The sequence below is a fragment of the Papio anubis genome, chromosome 13 (assembly GCF_008728515.1).
Source record: "Papio anubis isolate 15944 chromosome 13, Panubis1.0, whole genome shotgun sequence".
NCBI classification, from domain to species: Eukaryota; Metazoa; Chordata; class Mammalia; order Primates; family Cercopithecidae; genus Papio; species Papio anubis.
In genome coordinates this window covers 18,508,851-18,534,233 of record NC_044988.1, presented here as the reverse complement: position 1 = coordinate 18,534,233, position 25,383 = coordinate 18,508,851, and the positions used below count along the sequence as shown (strand labels likewise).

The 25,383-nt window shown below is 37.1% G+C and overlaps 1 long non-coding RNA gene across 2 annotated transcripts in view; it reads left to right on the top strand.

Annotated features, from left to right (window-relative positions):
- Nucleotides 1-25,153, top strand: part of LOC116269996 — a 42,148-nt gene extending 16,995 nt beyond the window's left edge. The window contains exons 3-4 of one of the 2 annotated variants that reach the window (XR_004177823.1): nt 16,389-16,551; nt 21,830-25,153. This is a non-coding gene — a long non-coding RNA (uncharacterized LOC116269996). Of the gene's footprint in view, nt 1-16,388 lie in introns of both variants that reach the window. The other variant, XR_004177822.1, reaches the window with a different exon arrangement.
- The last annotated feature ends 230 nt before the right edge of the window (nt 25,154-25,383 follow it).

Here is a 25,383-nt window from a genome sequence, read left to right as displayed (position 1 = left end):
TAGATTGAAGAGCTGGTGGCACATTTCCCAACAGATCACCATTGACAAAGACACTTATGGCTATATATAGATCTCTCTCTCGCTCTCTCTTTATATATACACACACATATATACACACATATGTATGTATATACAAGATACAGATATCTCTATATACAGATCTATCTATAGCAATATCTATATAGGTAGATAGGTAGGTAGATACATATGACATAATTCTACCTCTCTCTATATATATGTACACACACAGACACACAAGATATAGATATCTCTATATACAGATTTATCTATCTGTAACAATATCTATGTAGGTAGATAGATAGAGATATATATGATATAATTCTTTCTGTATATATGTATTTTTACAGACAGGGTTTTGCTTTGTCACCCAGTCTGTAGTGCAGTGGCACAATCATGGCTCACTGCAGCCTCGAACTCCTGGCCTCAAGGGATCCTCCTTCCTCAGCCTTCTGAGTAGCTGTGTCTACAGGCATGTGCCAGCATGCCTGGCTAATTAAAAAAAATCGTAGAGACAGGATCTTACTATGTTGCCCAGGCTGGCCTCAAACTTCTGACCTCAAGTGATCCTCCTACCTGAGTCTCCTAAAGTGCTGGGATTACAGGCATGAGCTACCATGCTCAGTTACTTGTAGATATTTTAAATAGAAGAGATAGTTTAAGCAAAATAGTTTTCAATCTTACAAAATATACACCAAGACAAAAGACATATCTCAACTCAGATCAAAGGGAGTAACTCCAGGGAACGAAAAAAGCACCCAGTATCATGCCTTAACTTTAAAAAGTCAAGGTGAATTATCTATTAATATAGGTGGTCAACCTCATCAATTCCTGGTAGCTATGGGCACTGTTCTTCCTTCATTAAACTTTCTTGTCTTTGTTCAGCTTCTTCCTTGGAGTAAACATAGCACACAGGTACTAGGTATTTATAATAACCCACAGATATTTCCCATCTTCTGGCCCTTAAACATAACCGATAGACCTTCAATTAAGCAACACTACTTTTTGCTCTGTGACACCACCCTGAAAATTTAAAAGAAAGATATTTACTTTGCAAATGGAATTATAATATTAAGTGTACAGAGGGACTATTTCTTGAGATCCCAGAGAACTCCAATATTCAGAATCATAGTGTGTCTGCTCTGGATATACCTTTGCTATCTCCATTATATTTGTTGTGTACCCCAGTTAAAGATCTTGACACCATACTTGACGCTTTATGGACGAAAATTTCTATTGAAGTAGGAAAAATAATTAGTGAAGAACCTATTAAAGTTCAGAAAGGTCCTACCAAACTGTCTACTTCCACAATACCCCTTGAAGCCAGTTAAAGTAGACTCAAAGCTAGAGTTGAAGATGTTCTATCTAAAAGCCATTTCATAGTCTGCAGTAGTCCTTATAACTCTTCCATCAGCGAATAAACCAAATGAACAATGATGTCAATTCGTTCATGAAATCAAGCTATTTCACAAAATTCTTTCTTTCTTCCCAGTGGTACCTAACCCACATACAATCCTGGCATCAATTCCTAAAGCACCCTCTTTCACCATAATGGTCTTCTTTTCTGTCCATTTCAGTATTCCCCTAGCTCAGGACAATCAATACCATTTTGCCTAAACTTATGGAGGACAATGATATTTGTGGAAAGTTATGCTCCAGGTGTTTACTGAAGCTCTCTTCTATTTATCCTAGGTTTTCATTCAAAACTAAAAAGACATAAATTTTCTGTGTGACTCAGTTCTCAAACAATACATAGATGATTTATTTAAAGAAAAAATACTTTGTTCAGAGAACAAGGAAGCGTGTAAAAAAAAGATTCTATTTACTTGATCTGGTCTTAGCAGAAAATGGACATAAAGTTTCAAAAGATAAACTACCAATCTGCCAAAGCACAGTCCATTATTTATGGTGTGACCTATTTGAAGAGGGAGAACTTCTCTTCAAATGGACTAAAGAGCATCCAAACTTATCATAGACTCTTAATAAAATGACAGTTGAGCAGATTTCTGAGCTTATTTGGATACTGCAGGAAATGGGTGTCAAATTTTTCTGAGATTGCAACACCTGTTTATAAATTGACTAAACTGTCAATGAAAGAAATTCCTTTCTCCAGGAGCTCAAACATGAACAAGTCTTCCCTACCTGCAAAAAGCCCTCTGTTTATATACATGCAATCTGGACAAGTCTTTGGGATCTTAACTCAACATTGTGGGAATCATTTAAAAAACCCCATCATTTAGAATAGTTTCACCCTTGACCTGGTTGCAAAGTCTTACCTCCCTTGCCTTGGAACAATAGCTGTCACTTCAAACTTGTTAATGCTTTGCTGAACTAATTCTAGCAACCCATTTGACCTCATAGTTTCTCACACAGTAAAGCATCACTATTGATTAAGAACACACACCCTCAGTCATCCAATTAGCCTCTTGAAATTCTGTTACTCTCTACTTCTTGCATTACTATTCACTGATGCAACACCCTGAATCCTGACACTACTCTTGTGTCCCTGCCAGTAAAAAAGATCCTCGTGACTGTATCATCTCAGAAAGAAAACTTCTGTACCTTGCTTACACTTATTAGAATCTCTCATTAATGACTGAGACCTATTATTTGTTTATGAATCATATCTCAAAGCTGAAAATGGAGGTTATCAATGAGGATATGGTCTCATTAAATTAAGCTCGTCTTATTGAAATTGTGCTCTACCTAGGGTAAAATCAACCTAGATTGCTAAACTTATTGCACTTACTAAAACTTACTATGCCAAAGCACATAAACATTTATACAGATAGCAAGCATGTTTTTGGAGTAATACATGACTTTCTGATGTTTTGGAAACAAAAGAGGATCTTTACATCCACTGAAACACCTACCAAAATTGACAAGTTGGGGGACTTTTAAATGAACTCTTACTTCCTAGGAAGCTGCCTATTAAAATATGGATGGTAAAAGAAAAGTCTCTGGAAGTTGGTTATGCCAAACAGCAACTTTAATCAAGACTGTAGTCCTATATAGAGTCTTAAAGCATAAGCCTCTGGAAGGGTTCAAAGAGACTAGTAAGCAATATCTTTGTGTAGCTCCTTATTTTGTAAAGCAAGAGTGGAAAAAATCTGGTTCTACCCTTCATCCAAATAATCTCTGATGATCACAAGGTCACTAGTTGGTAGCATCAGATTATTTCAAATAGATATTAGCTATTTTCTCATAAAACTACTAATCATGCTATAGACAAATGGCTTATTATCTTAAATCAGTATTAGTTGGAAAGCTTAAAAAACAGGAGAGCTTGCTTTCCAATCATGTCATGTCAAAAATATCATGCTAGAAAAACTGAAGATAAAGCATGGACATGAATCAAAGCATAAAGGGTCCTTTGGCCACCTCAGATGGCTTTTTTCCCCCCAGCTTTCATTCTCCATGAGATCTGAATATGTTCTCATTATCAAATGTCAATTTTTAGGATGTGTTAAACCCTTTCTTTGCTCAAAAGGTACACATTTTACATTCTCTAAAATGCTGTTTGATCTTGTGTGTCCAACCTAGGTTTATCAATTTCTATATTCAATGACTGAGGCATCAATTTATGGGAAACATTATAAAAGAACTCTGTAAGGTGTTACTCCTTACTCAACAACTACACTACTCTTACTACTCACAATCTTCTGAAAAGATGAAAAGAACTAATGTCATCTGTCAAGTACACTTAGAAAATCTTTCCAGAACCCTTGAGTTTCTTTGGCCAAATGTACTCCCATTACCCCTTATATCCACATGGTTCACTCCCTTGGGAACACATCAGTTGTCTGCCTATGAACTGGTCATTGAAAGGCCTTTGCATTTAGTGATTTCACTTCTGATACTAGACTCTGCTGCACACAGACATAGCAAAATATTTCAAGGGGCTCAGGCACTATACCCAATCTTATTATCAACAGGTTAAGGCTGCCTCCCCACAACATCTTTATGAATTTTACTGCTTAACAATTTTCAACCAGGAGATTTTTGTCTATTGGAGAAACTATCATGGAAAAACTGCTCTTGAACATTCATAGGAAATAAACATTAAGTACTATTAAGAACAAATATAGAAGTGAAACTCTAGAAGGTCAATCCCTAGGTACATGTTTCACAACTGAAAAAAACACTACAGATTTCCTCACAATCAGGAGTCTACTCTAATAATGGAATCCAATGAAGGATCTTCAGATCTTCAGAAGGAGAGCTGACGTAAGAACAATGGAGGAAGGCAATGACTTTAGAAAGCAGGCAGCTTCTGCCCAAGACATCAGACCAAGATTCCTGTCTAATTCCTGTTTTGTTTTCATCTGCTTGCTTATAGTAATATCTCTTTTCATTTTCCTTTCTTGTTGTTGACTCTAATCTTTTTCTCTTTTCTTTCCTTTTTATTATAATTATTAGTTCAGAACATGCTCATTCTAATGCCCTTCTTAGGTTTCCAAACTGTTTTCATTGCCTTCAGTCTCACCAACTGCTGCACATGCCATCCATCACTGGATCACCATGATAAAAATCTCTGAGAAATTCTGGTCTCATAAACTGAAACTATGGGAAATAACACCTGACAGTGTTTCCACTTGAACCTACATGGAAAATGACCTTAAGCAAACAACCTTAAGCACAATGACCTTAAGTAAATAAAACTGTTACTTTGCTAGTGTTTCTCCCTTTCAGAAAAAGGTCAAATTATTTAAATCTATTGATTGGACCCTAGGGAAGTCCAAATTTGAATTCAACAACCTTTATAAGGCAGTAAGCTAAATACCTGACACCTGAAAAATATTAATAGCACTCCAAATCCAGCTACTGTAAGGCCTTGGTTCTTACCTTGTGTTACAAACAACTCCTTAAAAAAAAAAATCTTCACGTACTCCTGCTGGATACTACTTCCTTGAGGGCCTGGATGTCTGGTACTCCTTGCTTCATACCAGCACTTCATGCATCTTAGGAATAATATGCTGAGGTTTGTCTGTGCACAGAGAACCTAGTTCTATACTATGTGTGAGCTTCAAAAAGAGATTATCTTCAATTAGTGAGGTGGTTCTCCTGGGAGAATGACTGACTCACTGTATATGCAAGCAATCAGAGTAGTGCTACCAATGGTAGCAATCGTACTAAGAGAAAAGACAGTAAGAAATGTATCACTAACTAACAGATTTCATTGATGTTACTCCCCTTGCCCTAAATACAGATTAGTCTTGTGGGCATGAGTAGTGATAGACAATTGCATTGCTTTAGATTTCTTGTTGGCTAATCATTTTGGTGTTTCTGCCATTGCTGATATTTCTTGCTGAACTTGGATCAATGAAACTGCTAAGATAGAACAGCTATTTATATATTGCCTTATGAATACAGCTACATGGCTTTCTAAGGTTGGTCCTCATGACTTATAAGATTACTTCTCTTGGCCTGAGTTGAGCAATTGGGGTTCTTTTCTCCAAAGATCTTACAGGGACTTTTACTTGTTTTTGTTTTGGTCATAGTGGTTGTGATGCTGGCTTGTTACATTATAGTCAGAGTCTTAAGTGATTCTGAGGAGTAACTTTCTTGGCAATTGCTTGCCACAATGATGCAACAACAAAATGGTCAAGAGGACCTCATGATACAATTAACTATGGAGACAAGCAGACAATGTTTAAGCAATGAAGATCTGGATTGTTAGCTTTCTCTGAATTTGTCAACCTCACTCAACTGATAGAATGACCAAAAGAGGGGCTGTGAGACTGAACATACCAATAGACGATGGCCAGACCTCCTTATGTAAACTAGGACCCTCACCCGCAAACCCCTATAGCATCCAATCTAGTAAGCCAGACTATACCTTTGCCACAGTTGGCCCAGAATGGTCAGAACTTAGTCAATGATTGCCAGCTTCTCTATTTTTGACCCTGCTTCCAACTCGAAATCAAGTAAAGTCACATATGTTCTGAAATCTATCACATAAGATGTTCCACTACTAGTTAGCCCAACTTCAACTTCTCCAAGCATATCTGAAGCCCTCCCCCTGCCTTTTTAAAAAACTAAACTATAAAGATTTTCCACTCCCCTGCCTGCCTTGAGTTTCTGCCAAATGCAACTGGTGGTAGCTGACTCCCTTGCCCTAGAAAGCTCTGATATGTGTCATCTGTTTGTTCCCATTGGGGTGGTCTTTGTTAATTCTTCAGCTCTTAGCGATGATCTATGTTACCTGACTCAAATATTTTGTGTTATTTCTTAAGACAGTGATTGCCAAAATATTACTGTACATCAGAATCACCTGGAAGGCTTGTGAAAACAGATTGCTGGGCCTCACCCCTAGAGTTTATAATTCAGCAGGTTTTGAGTGGGGCCAAGGATTTGCATTTCTAACAAGTTCCCAGATGATGCTAATGCACTGGTCAGGTGACAACATTTTGAGAAATGTTGCTTTAAGCCACAAACATGATTTAATGACAACAGCAATAATACCTGGATTTATGTAGTATGCTTGCTCAGGATGAGACCGTTGCGTAAAATCTGTGGGCTTAAAGTCATATTTTAAAACATGACCTTCCTTGGAAACATACACCTTGAGTTGGAGTTATAAGGTTACAGGAGGAAGAGAAATGAATTTGATCAGAGTTGGAGGGAAATGTCTTCACTTTGCTCGTAACTATGATTTGTTTCGTCCTTTCAGGGTAATTAGCCATACTTCAGTAAAGAGAACTAGGGGACTTTGTACTTACTCATTCATGATGTAGGGATGAAAAGACAACCTCTTACTGCACCAAAAAGATAAAAAGAAAATTATTGGCATTAAATTAGTTACAATCACCTTTCATCAGAGAAAGATTCATAATTTGGTGATAACATCTGGCTATTAACTGATTACTTCCTTAGAATATCCCACTGTCATTTGAGTGGAAATAGTGATGCAGAAAGCTAAAAGACAGGGGAGGATATAGATTCAGTTTTTGCCAAGGGGGCAAGGAACACACAAAACTACTCAAGTGACATTAATAAAAGATTGGCAGGGAAGTCCCCATTTGGAAGCCCATGGCCTTAATGCTGCATGGATCTTGGCTGGCCTTGGTGTGACACCCTGCTTCTTCCCACTGCCATCAATGTTACTGCTTCATTCTCTCCTACCATCCTATGCTCCTCACAGCCTAAGTGTATCAGCTGTCCCCAAAAACCAGATGCTTCCTGCTTTCAACTTTATCTTGAATTTTTTTTGAATTGTCTGAATTTTCAAAAAACAGAGGATAAGTCTCAACATAAAATGAACAATTACGTGTTTCCATGTAATCTGTCTTTCTCAGTTAAGATTTTCTCACTATAAAAAGAAGAATCAAGCACTTCCTTCTTTGTGCATCTACACTAGAGGGCATTTCTCCCTAGTGCGCTGAGAAATCAGTTTTTGCAATAACCAGTTTTGGTCTTTGCTTTTTAAAACATGAAAAACAGAACAGACTAAAAATACCATGCGCAGTAATGATGAAGGGGTGAAAACAAATCTGAAGAGGACTGTTTAAAGAACTGGATTGTTTAGCTAAGTAACAGCAGATTCAGGATTGCATAAGAGGGTCTACCTTGTGGTCAAACATGACCGCCTAATAATTTTTTATGAATGACATCTGGGAGAATGAAGAATGAAACCAATTACTATTTCTAATGGAAAATTTGATCTAGTCCATGACTCTGAGGCACCAAATGCCTTCAGGAAGCTTTCTTCTCAGCTGGAACCTAATTTTACTGGACCCATTTTACTCTGTATGATAATGCAGATGTCTTTTGTGGCTTCTTTGAGGTCAAAAAGGCATCACTGTGTGCTGTTTAAGAGTAAGTTTCTTTCTAAATAAGATCTGACTGGGTCATTACCCAGAAGCAATAATTGGGCCATCAGGGACAAGATGAGCTCAAAATGAAAGAATAATTCACTGGCTAAAGATGATAAGCCACTAAGGCAAGGAGAAAATCAGCAAAAACCACAGATCGTGTCATCAGAATTATTTAATTCTTTCTCCTGCTTATTTAAATGGAAGAAGGAATTAGACATTTATTATTTGTTTAATAAATATTTTAAGGTGGCACTTTTAACCAAAAGTGTTTGTTGCATCCCTCAAAAAAGTGAAGATGAAAGAATTTTAATTATTGTGAACCAGTAAATAGTTAAGGAAAAAATACTATGTATATTTAGAAAGAAAACAGAATGTTATTTATAAAAATACTGTCTAATCAGGGCTATGAAGGCATTAGTCTACTTTTAATAAATTTTTAAAATAAAAGTATTTTAAAATGAATAATTTTAAAATGCTTTGGCATAATGGAACACGACCATGAACAATGATTTTTATACATGTAATGGTAATAAAGTAAATGTTTTATAAGTAGATACTTAATATAAATAATATAGAAACACTTTTCATTAGAAACAGATATCTATTGTCATGTAATTTGCATTGTTTTTATTTTGTTACAAATCTGAAAATAGGGGATCAATGTGTTTATGCAGTTCAGTTGTTTAGCTGCCAAAAATAAAATAATAAAACTTTTAATTGCAACCCTCTAAGGCAGCGGTCCCCAAACTTTTTGGCACCAGGAACTGCTTTCATGGAAGGCAATTTTTCCACTGACTATCGGTGGGGAGATGGTTTCCAGATGATTCAAGTGCATTACATTTATTGTGCACTTTATTTCTATTATTACATTGTAATATATAATGAAATAATTATACAACTCACCATAATGTAGAATCAGTGGGATCCCTGAGCTTGTTTTCCTGTTTCATCTGGAGATGATAGGAGACAGTGACAGATCATCTGGCATTAGATTCTCATAAGGAGCTCACAGCCTAGATCCCTCGCATGCACAGTTCACAATAGAGTTAGTGCTTCTGTGAGAATCTAATGCTGCACCTGATCTGCCAGCAGATGGAGCTTGGGCAGTAATGCAAGCAATGGGGAGCAGCTATAAATATGAATGAAGCTTCACTTGCGCATCTGCCACTCACCTCCTGCTGTGTGGCCCGGAAAGGGTCAGTGGCCTGTGGGTTGGTGACCCTGTTCCAAGGGATCTGTTCTTTTTCTTTCTTGGCTTTCTTCAACACAAAAGTACTTCTTATGTGTAGAAAACAATTAAAATAGCAGTTCTATTCTTGTGTATTTTTATATTTATTTTATTTGGAGATTTATTAAAAGTATATTATTGTACTTAGTCTATATCTAGCTTCCTACTGACAGAACAATATTAAATATTGCAGTAATGGGAAAAGTGTTTTCTCATCTCATTGTTAAAAAGTATGCTTTCCTTATTTGTGGGTCCCAGTGAGTAAATGTGATTCCTGCAAGATACACCTATGGAATAATCCACTACTGGATATCTACCCACAGGAAAAGAAATCATTATATCAAAGATATATCTGCACTTGTATGTTGATCATAGCACTATTAAAAATAGCAAAGATATGGAACCAACCTGTGTCTATCAATGGATGACTGGATAAAGAAAATGTAGAATATATATATACATGATTGAATACTATTCAGCCATAAAAAAAGAGTAAAATTATGTCTTTTATAGCAGCATGGATGGAGCTGGAGGCCATTATCTTAAGTGAAACAAACCAGATACTGAAAGACAAATATCACGTGTTCTCACTTCTAAGTGAGAGCTAAATAACATATATACCATAGATGTAGAGTGGGGAATGATAGACAAGAGATATTCAGAAGGGTGGGGTGGGAGGGGGGAATTACTTAAGGGATACAATGTACATTACCCCAGTGATGGATACACTAAAAGCCCTGACTTCACCACTATGCAATGTATCCGTGTGAGACAATTATACTCGTATCCCATAAATTTATACAAAAAATACCTTTTGATTTTATGTGTTCATGCATATTCAGGAGACACACAAATTTCTAAACAATTTGTAGCCTCTCTCTTAACTTAAAAACTGGTTGTGTGCAATCTAGAGTAGTTGTGTATAATGTACAGCAAATTTATGATTAGATCCCATAAAAGCCTATTTAAATACATGATTAATAAGAGAAAGTGATTCTATTGAGCGACTGTGAGAAAGGACTCAGTAGTCACAGGTGTGAACACATTGTGTTGTGACCAATGGTCTGAATTTCTCCGGAACGGAGGGGATTTTCCAAGAATACAAAGGTTTTAATGTTAAAACCAGGATTTTCCCAGTCAACTTAGGAAAAGTTGATCACCCTGATACATTGTTTCTAATAGCTGCCCCAGAAAGAGCACTCCAGCTCTGAAATCCAGCTTAAGATACACTAAACAATTTCTCCCATCTCACCTAGGCACATCATTGCAATGCAAGGCAGGAAATACACCACAGAAATATCTTAGGGAATGCACCTCGGTAGTAAAGATAGGAGATTAGATTTTATTGTAAGTGTAAAGAGAAGCCACTGGAGAGTATTAGGCTATGTGTGACAGGATCTGACTCATGTTAATAGAATCCCTCTGCCTGCAGGAAGAGGATGGATTATATTAGGGCAAGAGTGGAAATGAGAAGACCATTTAAAAGAAATTGTGGAAGTTCAGCAGAGGGTATTGCACAGTAGTGTGGTGGATTTGGTGAGAAGTAATTGGATTGAAATATATTTTGTATATAGAACCAACAGGATTTGCATATGGATGGGAAGCAAGGTGTGTGAAAAAGAGAAGAGCCAAGGATCATTACAAGGTTTTTGCTCTGAACAGTCGGATAATTGGTATTGCCTTTTGCTTAGTAGGCAAATGTTAAAAGAGCTGATGAGGGTGTCTTAGTCTTTGTTGTACTGCTGTAACAGAATACCAGACTAGGTAATTTATAATGACCAGAATGTATTGGCTCACAGTTCTGGAGGCTGGAAATTCTAAGATCAAGGAGCTGGCACCTGGTGAGTGCCTTTTAGCATGGTGGAAGGCAGAAGGGCAAAAAGAGAGTGAGAGAGAGAGGGGAAGGGGCCAAACTCATCCTTTTGTAACAAGCCCACTCCTATGATAATGAACCCACTCCCACAATAAAGGCATTAATCCTTTCATGAAGATGGAACTCTCATGACCTAATCATGCATAAAGTTCTCATCTCCCAATACTATGACAGTTACATTTCAACATGAGTTTTTGAGGGAACAAACACTCAAACCATAGCAGGAGGAAGTTAAGAGTTGTTTTGGATGTGTGAAGTTTAATATGTTTGTTAGAAACTCAAGTAAAAGTCAGATAGGCTATTGGCTACAAAAATTTAGAGTCTATGGGAAATACCTGTGCTAAAAATGTAAATATTAATGATTATCAATGTTTGTTTTAATGGTATTGAAAATTATAGGACTGGCTGAATTTATCTGATAGAGAAGAAATAAATTGAGCACTAATCCCAAGGAACATCAACATTTAGAAGTTAGAAAAAGTAGAAAGAGTTGACAAAGAAGTCTGAAAAGGAGAAGCCAGTGGGGTAGAAGGAAAATCAGGATAACCTGATCTTACAAAGCCAAGAGAGGAAAAAGTCTCAGGAAGGAAGGAGTGATTAAGGATATCAATTGCCATTCAAATTTCAAGTAGATGAGAATTAATGATTAATTTTCACAAAAGTCTGCATATCTTGGATGTGAAGATATGCAGACTCTTGTGATAGTAGTTTCCATGCAGTTTTGGGAATGAAAGCATGACTGGCGTGAGTGTGGGAGCTCATGGAGAAAGAATAAGTGGACCCAGAGAGTATAGTCTGAGGACTGAAGTTACCATGCAAACTCATAAAAGGTGGTGACATTTAATTTAAAAAAACTTAGGAATACTTAAGTATATTGTACACTTGTGAGTTCAAAGCCTTCTTGGTAAAATCTTGTATAATTCTAATTTGTGCTTTTGCTAAAAAGGCAGGACATCTCTTCTGTGGCTGTATTGTTCCTATAGGTAGACAGTTAGCCACCATTATCTAGCTATAATGAGATGATATACCATGTTTCTTGTAGAAATAATACAAGTAAAATGAGTCAGTGGCTCTCTCTAAGAAGCTTATTCACTATGGAAACCAGATCCTTATTGTCAACAGATCATCAGCCTTGGCCATGATACATCAATTATCAGATGTAAAGTCAGCTTTCACCCTTTTGTTCAAGATGATGACATCTTGGTCTTAAATCATAATCATCATAACAATAATTACAAGGATGAGAGTAATGATGAGTAGCTAACAATAGAATTAAAAATTGGATGAAATTAATGTTGTTTTTATTTTGAATTACAACCAAATCTGCAAATAAGCAAAGCAAAGGACAGGCAAGAGTTCAAGGTTATAAGTCAATGGATGCAGCTCTAGAATGACACACTGTAGCTAATGTTTTCACAGAGGCAAGCCCAATTCCTGAAGGTCTCATGAGCCAGTGTGGAGGGAGGAACCTGGAAATTCATGAGAGCCCAGAGACCCCGGCTTGCCATTTTTCTCGAATATTACACTGGAAAACTGTCACATCAGAAATCAGATATTTACCAAATTAAAAAGTCTTAGAGGTAAAACTTGAATTAGCTTTTAGGAAAAGCAAACTGGGGCCTGTGACAAAGTTGGATTATAGTCTATCCAGGGCACATGAACAAAACAAAAGAACAGGAGAATGAACACAAGGTTGTAGTAATAACATTGAGTAAGGTCTTAATTTGTGCCAAGAATTGTATGCTAAAACCAATGCTAATCTGCCACCTGAAAAGGGAGGAGTTTTGTTCAAAGGCAAATTCTGATTCAGTGAGTCTTCAAGATGAGGTGGATCTGTTCTGATCAGAATACAGACTTTGAGTAGTGAGGGGCTAAATGCTTAACATGGTGAATTAGAGTGACATAAGGTTAGAGCAAATTGTGGAGGATACTGAGGATCAGATCAAAGAGTTTGATTTGTAAATGTAGACAGTGGAGCAGTTATCGATGGATTTAGATGAACTGCCATGAAATAAATTATAATTTTAGGAATAATCATAAAATAGGCAGCAAAAGCTTCAGGAAGGCAGGGATGATTTTCTGAGAAGTTTAAGACTTGATAGGATTTGGAGACATATAAAATATATTTGAAGCAAAGGAGATAGTCAATAAAAAATTCCAAAGTTGTAACACAAGATGAAGCGAAAGATATTTCTGTTACAAAATTGGTAAGTGAACAGAGTTCACTTATGAATGGTGAAAAATGATACTTGAATGAAAATGCTGGCATATTACATCTAGAGATATGCTAATATCACTAATAATATTGAAAGAAAATAAAGGAAAAAAAAAATCCAGCGTTTGGCTGAGAGACAATAAATATGGGCATACTAAAACAAGGTGAGAAGTTTGAGGAAAAAAATTAAATGTTAAATTTTTGAAAGGGTTGCATGAGCTGCAGAGTGAAGGAATAAAGGAATGAAAATGAGAACTTTCAGAAAATGACATGAAACTTCTAAAGCAACATGTAAACATTGCAGGGTAGAAGGTAAACAATATTCAACTGAGGTTTTACTCATAAAACGTTAGCTAGAGTGTGTCATTCATGCTACTTATATAATTATAATTCAACATGCTTCTGCATTTACTATTCTCATGACTCAGTTTACTGCTGTAACTAGACCAGCACTTTGGTGATTCTTAGAGGGGTGTGTGTGTGTGTGTGTGTGTGTGTGTGTGTGTGTGTGATATTTCTTTTAAAATTAAATATGTCTTACTCACATTTAATTCTGAGAGGATTCTGATTATGTAGTGACTCCAATGAGTGTTTGGATGCTAGACAGAGGCTGGATCTCATAGATTTTTTTTTTATTCCTTGTACTGAATTATCTGGTAATAGTACTGTGTCAGAAACTCCTCATTGTCTCTCAGTATATATTCCCTTCTTTTCCCATAGCATTATATTTTTATTACATGAATGTTCATTTAAAAACTACTTTCCCCAGCTTCCTTCAGGCCTAGGCATGGTCCTACAACTAAGTAAAAGTGGTTTTAAAAATGTCTTTAAAGAAAAATACAGTTGTGCTCTCCCATTACAATTTCTTTCTATATCTACTGATTGAGACAAGAACCTGGTGGTAAATCATCTTGGACTAAATGGAAGACGACAGTGTCATGGTGGGAGAGCAAAGCGATAAGATGGTATGAACCTGGTTCCTCAACATTCTTGAGTTGCAAATTATTCACACACTCACATTCTTTAATGGAAGAGAAATACATTTATATCTTATATTTAGGGCTTTGGTACGGCAGTCAAACTTGTATACCAATGAGTACAGGTAACTTAGAGAAAGGTGTTCTCAAAAAGCTAATGCATCTCTAGACCTTCTTCTGTAAGCAGAGGGCCTCTCATCTTATTTCAGTGGTAAGTTAACCATTGGAGCATTCTTTCATATTTATCTTTGTCCCTAAACTCTCTATACCCATTCCTTCATCCATCCTTTTCAGTTCGGGAAACTGAACATTTTATTCTCCCCAAAGTCTACACTTCCACGTATACACTCAATTCCATCCCTTTTTGATTCATTAAATGACATAACCTCACCTCTTTCTATCCAGGAGATATTTAGAAAATATTGTATTAAATAGGTATACATTAATTTGTTTAAACAATTCCTCGTGGTTGAACATTTGGGCTTTTTTCCCATTTTTTTTTTCCATTATAAACATTGTTAAAACATTCATCTCCATGGGCCATGCTTACTCTCTCCTTTTTATTCTTACTGATGCTGATGTCTTACCCATAAAAAGTATTTTCCTCGACTCCCATATTCGATTAAAGCAGAATAAGATGCAAATCTGAACTAACTCCTTCATGACACCTGTCCATTTTCCTCTCCTGTTGACATCTGTCTACCTGAATTTACATAGCCATTTTTCCCTGCATATTTTGATGCTTAGTTATATATGGCCTTCAATTATTTAAAATTTTCTGATGTTGCTGGTGAGATTTACTAAACAAGGGCTAGGTTTCTTACAGGACCTCCATTTTGGTCTACAACATAACATCATGACGAGCTTCATTCCCTGTTTGGAGAACTTCAGGCGTCCCCTATGGAAGTTCTTTGTGTGTGTGAGTGTCAGAGTGTATGTGTGTCAGAGAGAGTTGGGAGAGAAAGGGGGCTAGGCAGAGAGGTTTAGACATTTTGTTCTGGTTTCTTCTGTATGTAAGACTATCACTGCACCCAATTCCTAGAATTAAGTTTCCAAAGATTACTTGTTAAATTAACTTTGGTCAGCTCAACTGACATTTGAACAAGAACATTATGTGAATGACAAAGATGATGTTCTTTTTAAAATGTCATGGGTTACAAGTAGAAAGGGTGACAGAGGACAAAAATGGAGCAGTGAACAACAAAGAAACAAGGTGATGGAAGCAGAAATGCTTCAAATGAGACAAATGGGCTGAAGTAAGCTGTTCAGAATTAAGTCTATGATAAGAGACAAAGAACCAGGTCTTTCTTTTTACATAATTCTGGTTGGCAATTGGACGTATAAAGTGTTTGAATCTTAGGTTTTATCCACCTTTGCCACATACCAAAGGAGTAATTATTTATCTTTCACAGAACACAATTTGTGAAATGAAGGTAGCATTTACTGTCCTGCCTACATCAATGTGGTTTTAAATATCCAATTATGTGACAAATGCACTTCAAAAACTACAAAATCTGCAAATCTGTAGCAGGTGGCATTTTCCAAAGATGGCTGCAGCATCTTCATCCCACATGCCCTTTGGCAATGTGACCTTGTGTCTTACTCTGTTCAGGCTGCTATAACAAACTATCATAAACTGGGACTGGGAGGAGGAGGGCTTGTAAACAACCTGTATTTATTTCTCACAGTTCTGGAGGCTGAGAAGCACAAGACCAAGGTATTGACACATTAGGTGTCTGGTGAGGGTTCACTTCCTGGTTTGTAGATAACCATCTTCTTCCTGTGCCCTCACATAATGGAAGAGTCAAGGAAGCTTTCTTAAGTCTCTAACAGTACCAATTCCACTCATGAGGGTTCCACCTCCCAAAGCCCCATCTCATAACGCCATCCAATTGGGCATTAGCATTTAACATAGGAATTCTGAGGGGACACAAGCATTCATTCTATAGCACCTTGCTAGTCACCCGTCTTGCTATATCACCCCTAGAATCTGGATGGGGCTTGTTGATACAAACAACAAAGTATGGTGGATGTGATGCTATGTGACTTTCAAGGCTAGGTCATGAAAGGCAATACAGATTCCACCTTGTTTTCCAGAATTCACTCATGAGGTCCCTGAGCTCCCATGTACTAAGTTCAACTACCCCTAGGTTGCCACACTTCGAGGAAGCACTGGCCACATGGAGAGTCGGGGTGGAAGCGCTGACTAAAAAATGCCTCTAGATGATTCCAGTTTCATCAGTCATTCTTGTCTTTTCAGCTGAGGCTCCAAACTTCATGGAGCAAAGACAAAGCACACCGACTGCACCCAGTCCAAGTTCTTGACCCATAGAATCTTACACCATAATGGAATAGCTGTTTTATGACCTACAATTTGGGATGATGTGTTATGCAGCAAACATAACCAGAAAAAAAATTCTAAGGTATGATAATCATTACTATGATGATGATGATGAATTGACTTATTGATGGACACATTAATACCAGTTGATTTAATCTCTGACAGAAAGGAAAAGTGAGTGAGTTGGAAGCTACAGTTAGGAATAAAAGGAAATTTGGTGTCATCATTGCTTTTCCAGAGGACTGAGAACGTCTGGGGACACTTAGTGTATAACAAATAAAAAACCCTTTTCCCTAGCATCAACTGGGATTATAAAACTCACCTAGATGCTCGGGCCTTGTTCTTTAATAATGAACCTTGGAGAGGGGCTGGCTGCCCCAATCCTCAAGTGCTCTTTTTGTGCCTCTGCCAGACCCATCACCCTGAGCCAGCACATACAAACTGTCGTCCTGATCCAGAGCAGCTGTCTAATTACAATTTTGTTATTATTAATTACAGAGTAGAAAATCATTTGTAATTAGCTCAGCCTAAATCATAGTTTAAACAGCCAAAAATTACATTACAAACTAAAGTGTAATTAAAGCACTACACTAAAGTGTTTATTTAAACCCAGTTTAGTTACTTGCAAATTTTTCAATCAGCTTCTCAGGCTCATACATAGATTTAATTAGTCTCCAGTACTGACAGTTTAGTGCATTTATTCATTAAGCATCAATATTGCTGAACAAATGTAAATAAAATATAGACAGAGATGCTTTAAAGGGGCAGTCACAGAAACATCTGGGCGAGATAATGAGGCTGGGAAAGATGTGAATGTTAATGAGTCTCCCAAGCTGCTGGAGGAGCTCCAGCTCTTGGAAGCAAGGGATCTCAGTAACTGAGTAAATTTGCAGTGTCAATTTCTGCTGCAGGTTGACTGGAATGGTCCTGTGGGGTGGGGCGGAAGTCAATTTAATTCGATTCTTGCCATTGCACTAGGGTCGATCTCAGGTGCCACTCGAGAGAATTCTGGATGGAGATAAAAGAGAACATTCCTCTCTGCCAACCTTTGGGGCTCTACATGTCTTGTTAAGAGACAGAAGAGCTTATAAAGGGATTTTCAGGGAGAAGCAGCTTGTTTCTTGAAGGGTTTAGCGAAAGCAATCTCTATGGTGATGAGTATCATGCACATTCCAAGGAGTAAATTTTCTATTCAAGGACTATTGTTTGGAAAACTGTCCTTGTCACACATGCAAAAATGCCTGAACACACTTCTAAATGAGTTCCAGATTCTCAAAAGTACTCATCAGGGAGCCTCTACACTTGCATCAACAGGACCTGCCATTTCTCAAAGCATTCTTTGTAGCTCTTTTTGAAGTGCCTTCAGAATCACTCTCATCATTTCTTGCTGGATTGCCTTAATAGCCTCCAAACACATCTTCCATTTTCCAGTCTTGTTTTCCCACCATCTTTTTCTCTTTTTCATCCTCCTGGCAGAATTACCTCTATAGAATGCAAGCCTCTTTATCTCATTCCTCTGCCTACAACTTTCACATACTGTCTCACCCTCTCCAGTGTTCGGAAGCGGAAACTTTTCTCAGAGAGGCCTTCTGTGATCTGGCCAGTCTCCACTTCCCTATCGTCATCTCATCTCATTACTCTCTGTCTTGTGCCTTAACCCTTTAGGAGTCCCTGAGAGAATCGAGCTGTCTTTAACCTCCATGCTTCTTGTACATGTGGCATCCTGATAAGTGAGCTGTTTTCCTTGTGTCATTCAAAATTCAGCTCTCTGGGAAGCCTTTCCTCATGTTCTTGTTCTGTTCCACAATTTAAGTTAATAGCTCCATGCTGTTATCTTTTTTTAAATATCACTTCCACTATATACGGTAATCATGTAGGCCTATTGAGACCAATAAACTGTGACCTCTTTGGAGGCAGGGAGGTGGTAATCACATAATGACTTGGGAAAGTCATTATTCATTATATATATTAGTATCCCCAGCACCCTCGTGGTCTTGTCACATCTCAAGAGCTAAGTAAATATCTCATGAGTGAAACATGAAGCTATCATTTTGGATGATATTGATAATTGCCAACCTTTGCTTTTTTGAAGGTAGTTTATGTTTCTGGAAACAGCTATAAATTATTCAAAAAATAAAAATGTTAACACATGGCATTGGTGATAAAGTGTGTCAAATAATTTTTGGTAAAATAAAATCATATGTGGCTAAAAGTAACTAGGTTTTACAGAATAAATTAGCTGTGGATTAATTACTTCTGAAAAATCTCTCAACAATAACATTGTTGGAATAAGGATAATGCTAATTTGGTTGTGTTATTTAAAATATTTATAAAAATCACTTTGAATATTTTATAGTTACCTGTATTGTTTTTGTCATAAATATTAGTACTGCCATCAGACAGAAACAGTTTAGCAAATTTTGCTTTGTAAGTAAATAACAATAGTCATGAGTGTACTGTGGAATCAAACATTCTTCCGTGTATTCCAGTTTTGTCCTTACCAACTATGTGACACCGGGCAATTTACTCAACTGCCTTATGGTTTTGTTTCTTCAGCTGTAAATTGGCATTATAATAATACCTGCCTCGTAGGCTCTCATGAGAACTAAAGCAGTTAATATATGTAAATCTTTTAGGACAGTGTCTAGCATACAGTAGATGCTACATAATAGTTTGCAAGTATTATTTTTATATAATTAATATTATTTTCTTTTTCAACTGAGATCACATTTTATGTGGAAATTCAATATAATATAGTGATAGTACTTGGAAAGGGAGCAATTTCACTGCAACAGAGTTAAAATGAATGAGTGGATCTTTACTCAGATGTTGATATTTGCCTAATTATTTTGGATCTCATTTGTGTTTGCAATATTCATTTTTAAAGAAGGGAAACAGATAATATATCCAGCATATGCCTGACAATTCTACTGGAATAAGTACATATTTATCTTCAATATGTAAAAATGACCCTCTAAAACTGAAGAGAGCCATGTAAATTCACTTAAAACCAATGAAAGTATCTAGATTTTAGTTGCAAAGTATGAGATTATGTTTCCCTGAAAATAAACAGTCTACAAAAGCGTTGAAATCTTTGGTATGCAATTATGAGACATTCAATTTTGAGGACTTACTTGAATACATTTGACAAGTGAAGAAAGAGCTGATCTCCAATCATTCATCTTTTTACTTTCTTACCATTTAGTATTCATTTTATAGAACAATTTCTAGGACTATGTACTGATCTAGGTCTGGGAAAGTTTGTTCTGCTTAATTCAAGTTAAAGTGAATGCTTTTAATGAGTTTACTATTCGTATAGATTTGCTCTTTTCAGAATAAGTCTTTGCTATTGTGCCTAGGTTGAGGAATATCATTACTAATAATTCAATGATTCTTTTTTCTCTGGTTGTTGTAAGAATGTTGTCTTTATTACCTAAATTCACATCCTTCCTATAAAATCAGTGAGAGAAATTTCCTTGTGATTTTGTGTGTTTCTGTTTATTCAGAAGTGGTTTTGATTTCTCATTTTTATGGATGGCTAGAAAATCTAGAGTCAAATTCATGGCCATCTTCTAGCAGAAGAACAATATTTTTCAATATGTAGTTCATATATTTATTACTATTACTTGTTCCTTACTCCCATTTCCCTTTTGTTTTGCTACATTATTCATGTTTTAAAAGGTATTAATATTGAAATAATATACAGTCTAACTGAATGTATTATTATGTATTTATAAATGCACTTTACATATGTTTCAGAATGAAGACAAGTATAAAAGAAAAAGGTTGAAGAAGGAAATGGGGTGGGGGAGAAATAAAGAGGAAAGATAGATGAAGGAGAGGAAAAGCTTTTAAGTATCTTGAAATTAGTCCAAGTGTAGAGTCCCATATGGCCAAATGTCTTAGGAGCAAAGTGAATAAATCATATTTCTCTATAGTGCAGGGTACTATTAACAATGAGTAATACCTGTATCTGTATATATGTGAGCTCCTTTACCCAGTCTTCACTCCTGGAAATGTCTGCAGGACATTTTGACTGTATTGTTATTGGAAGGAATCATTCAATGGAAGATTGAGTGATTACCCCAAACCTGGGAATACCATAAAAGATCAAACTTATTATTTAAATTCTTTCCCTTTTTTTGGTTTTCTTTTACTTTTATATTTTCTGAAATGAATTCAGAGCCATTACAAAAGCCTGCAACAGCATTCAGCAAATCAGTTACTTCCACCAAAGGTCTTCATATCCTGACAGCAAATAGTTTGAAGTTTCCAAGGTTATAAAAAAAAGTATTTAAGAAAAAAAGCTTTCCTTTGAATATGCATTTTTATTTTTCTTTATAATTTTAATTATATCACATTTTTATTTATATTTCATATAAAGTTAGAGAATTAAGAGTGGATTAATATAATATTATCGTTACAATGTCAGTTGAGAATACACAAATTATGTCAGTAAATGTTCTCTGCAATTTCATACCAGGAAATGTGAAAGAAGCTCATCTTAAACGTTGAGAGCTTTTGCCTCCAAAAATGTCTCCTCTTTCTACCCCTAAAATTCCTCAGAAAATAAAATTCATCACACCATAATTGGATATAAAGCTTATTAAACAGATACCATAGAGAGAAAAACACGTTTTCTTAAATTCGTACTAACATAAACAAGATAAACATCATCCAGTCCCAAGACCAGAGTTAGGGGCTGAACTCTGAGACAGTGTGCCTCTGAGTAAAAATCCAAGTTATTTTCTAAGGTCTAATGGTAGAAGTTGGAGGTGCTCTTTCTTTTGCCCTTTTGCTAAGATGACATGCAGTGTAAGACCTAAATCTACAGGCTCTCTAATGAGACAGAGATGTCAGAGCCTGGTGTGCAGAGAAATGCCTCCTTGCTACATGGAACCACCCTCAGAATGTGTGAAGGTTCTGAGATTGACTGACAAGGGTCTATTGGATCCAGTCTGATAGTTCTAGAAGTGGGCTTACTTTGGGGTCAGTTATAGGGAAAAAGGGAATTATATCAAAGATGGGACTTTCCATTGTCACTACTAACAACAGATCTGGTTTTCTTCTCTGAGCACCTGGAGCAAGATATGCTCTCAAAAGAAGAAATACTGAAGCTGCTCTTACTGGAAAAATCCCTGGCCCCTTCCTTCTAAAGATTGATGCCAGCAGACTGTCCTTCCAAAACCAGCTATGTTCATGTCCCTTCTCCAGTTAAAGTACTTTAATGGATAAACTTCTTAAAAATACCTGGTTTCCTGTATATACTACAGCTAATTTTGGAGACCTTGAGTCATTCCGTAGGGATCTGTCTTCTTACTCTCAGCCAGTTTATGTCTTTTCTTCTGTTTTTCATTAAGAACTTTATCCACGGCTGTTATCCAGAACCCTGCTGCAATATCAGTAACAAACCCAAAATGGCATGCAACCAGTGGCCTAACTTCAAGTTCCACCTGGACTAACGGACCGCCCCCCTTAGCCATGGACCCGTACTACCTTGGACCTGCTTTGAATTCCCAGCATGAAACTGTCTTCTCATTTTTTCTTCTCATGTGGTGTACAGAACATCTGCTTGTTTGCTGTCAGATCCATTCCTCAACATCTCTCCACTCTACTTTGTATCGCAAACAACTGGGCTATGCCCACTTCATTTGCCAGACTCCATGGTCAACAGCTTCCATCTGGGATCCATTAATGTGAGAAGGAGGTAGGACATTGAAGGAAGGGATGAATGGGTATATGTACTTCTCTTTCTCTGTTGCAGGTGGCTGCCATCTTTTTGAGATCAAAGCTCCCGCTGGGTACTTTCTTCTATGGTTCCTGTGCCCACTGGATGGCCTCAAATCATCAACTCTGGTAGCCACATTTCCTCGTGTTGTCTCTCCAGCCCTAGGGGTAGCAAGAGACTTCTGCTGTTGCTATCCTGTCACTTGTCTCATCATAAGGTCTTCTCTCTGGGCCTCCTGGCTTTTTAGCAACTAGTCCCCAGTAGTAAAATCCCTCTCCTCAAATTCTTGTTGGGATATATTATCTTTCTGAGTAGACTTTTATCGATAATTTAATATAGTTATCTCCATTATTCTCCTTTTCCTGGTTACTCAAAACAAACTTTTCTTAATAAGCAGTTATTTAGGAAAATGAGTCTTAAGTTATTTCAGAATTAAGAGTAAAATAATTCATTAACTTTTTCAGTTAAATGTTTAAAAGTTTGCTTAATATCTGCAGACAGTGTGAAACACAAAATCCCAGGCCTACAGGATGGTAAACAAAAGTTGAAGGTATTTCTGGACTTGCTGCTGATGGTGCTGGAAAATCAATCTCCTGTGAGGAAAAAGCTCCCAGCAATATAGATTGTTTGAACTACTTACCATTATGTCAAATTCACTTTAACATCTGCAAATAGACATACTGTATGAATACTGAGAGAAGCACTGTTTTCTGTGTTTGCACTTAAAGGCCTAATGTTGTATAGATTTTTATAATCAAGTAAGCTTTATAATTAGATAACAAGCCCTTTATTTAACCCTTAAACATTTGATGTCTTGGGTCAATTCCTGTTTCATATTCAAAAAAATTCACACATAATTCACTCTGTCAAGACATAACTAAATATTTAGGAGGAACCTTTTATTTTGAATGTTGGTGTCTGCCCATTCTCAGTTCCCTGAAGACACACATCCCATTTCTCTTCCACCTCAGTGATGGTGATATCACAGCCAGACCTGTCAATGGGACTCCCAGAGAAAAACCTGTTTTTACAAGTCTTCAGTAAAGTATACCAGCTGCTTCAATACCAGCACAAGTTAGATACAAACCACATTTTCAAATTCTTAAAGCTGAGTAGTCATGAGTTTGGCTAGATATTCTGTGCTTACTGCTGGACGATGAGGAAATTATTGGATGTGGGATAGAGGTATGTACCAGTTGATAAGGTGCTGATGAAAAGGCAACAGGGCAAAGTTGCTTAGACCTCTTTCCTGGAAGTGTCTGTTTCTCCTCTGAATATTTCACCGTGTCCATGGACTCCTTGCTATTCTCCAGGCAATATTTCTGTATCCAGAGCCCATGCATTTAATCATTTACTTATTCAAACAATTTATCTGGCACTAATAACCTGGAAAAAAGGCCCACACTTTTCATGTTTTCATGCAGTTTTATTTTTTGCAGTAGAAACACTCTTTGTTATACATAAAATCTTGCTGAGCCACCCTAAACTGCAGTGATGTAGTCATCACTCTTTATGGTCATGTGTTCAGGGCAGGCTTTCAACTGCAATGCACTCATGCACCAAACAGGTGGTGCCCACACCGTATGATATGGTTAAGCAATGTGTCCCCACCCAAATCTCATCTTGAATTTTGATCTTCATAATCTCTACATGTTGAGGGCAGGACCTGGTGAGAGGTGATTGAATCTTAGGGGTGGTTTCTCCCATGCTGTTCTCATGATACTGAGTAGCTCTCATGAGATCTGATGGTTTTATACATGCTTGACAGTTCCTCCTACTGTGCATTCTCTCACGTGCTGCCATGTAAAACATGCCTCTTCCTCTTCTGCCATGATTGTAAGTTTCCTAAGGCCTTCCCCACCATGCAGAACTGTGAGTCAATTAAACCACTATCCTTTATAAATTACCTAGTCTCAGGTATTTCATTATAGCAATGTGCGAACAAACTAATACAGTAAATTGTTACCGAGGTAGTGGGGCATAGTTATAAGATACCTGAGAATGTGGAAGCAACTTTGGAACTGGGTAATGGGCAGAGGATGGAACAGTTTGCAGGGCTCAGAAAAAGACTGGAAGACACGAGAAAGTTTGGAACTTCCTAGAGACTTGTTGAATGGCTTTCACCAAAATGCTGATAGTGATATGGACAATGAAGTCCAGATGAGGACCAGATGGAAGTGGTGTCAGATGGAGATGAGGAACTGTTACCAGAAAGGGGTCCTGATCCAGACCCCAAGAGAGGTTTCTTGGATCTCACATAAGAAAAAATTTGAGGTGAATCCATAAAGTGAAAGAAAGTTTATTAAGAAAGTAAAAGAATAAAGAATTGCTACTCTACAGGCAGAGCAGTCCAAGGGCTGATAGTTGCCCATTTTTATGGTTATTTAATGATTACATGCTGAACAAGGGTGGATTATTCATGCCTCCCCTTTTCACCATATAGGGTAACTTCTTAATGTTGCCATGGCATTTGTAAACTGATAAATTACTTTAATGGATAAACTTATTAAAAATACTTGGTTTTCTGAGTATACTACAGTTAATTTTGGTGACCCAGAGTCATTCCATAGGGCTCTCTCCTCCTATGCTTGTGTGAGTGTACCAGTGAGGACAACAGAAGTCACTCTCATCACCATCTTGAATGTGGTAGGTTTTAGCCAGCTTCTTTACCGCAACCTATTTTTATCAGCAAGGTCTTCATGACCTGTATCTTGTGCCGACATCCTATTTCATCCTGTGAGTTAGAATGCCTAACTATCTGGGATTGCAGCCCAGTAGGTTTCAGCCTTATTTTAACCAGCTCCTATTCAAGATGAAGTTGCTCTGGTTCAAACTCCTCTGACATAACTTCTTGGGAATTGGAATAAAGGTGATTCTTGCTATGCTTTAGCAAAGAGACTGGTGGTATTTTGTCCCCACCCTGGAGATCTGTGGAACTTTGAACTTGAGAGAGATAATTTAGGGTATCTGGTAGAAGAAATTTCTAACCAGCAAAGCATTCAAGAGGTGACAAAGCATAAAAGTTTGGAAAATTTGCAGCCTGACAAAGTGGTAGAAAAGAAAATCCTGTTTTCTGGGGAGAAATTCAAGCCAGCTGCAGAAATTTCCGTAAGTAACAAGGATCCAAATATTGATCACTGAGTGATATGGTTTGTCTGTGTCGCCACCAAAATCTCAACTTGAATT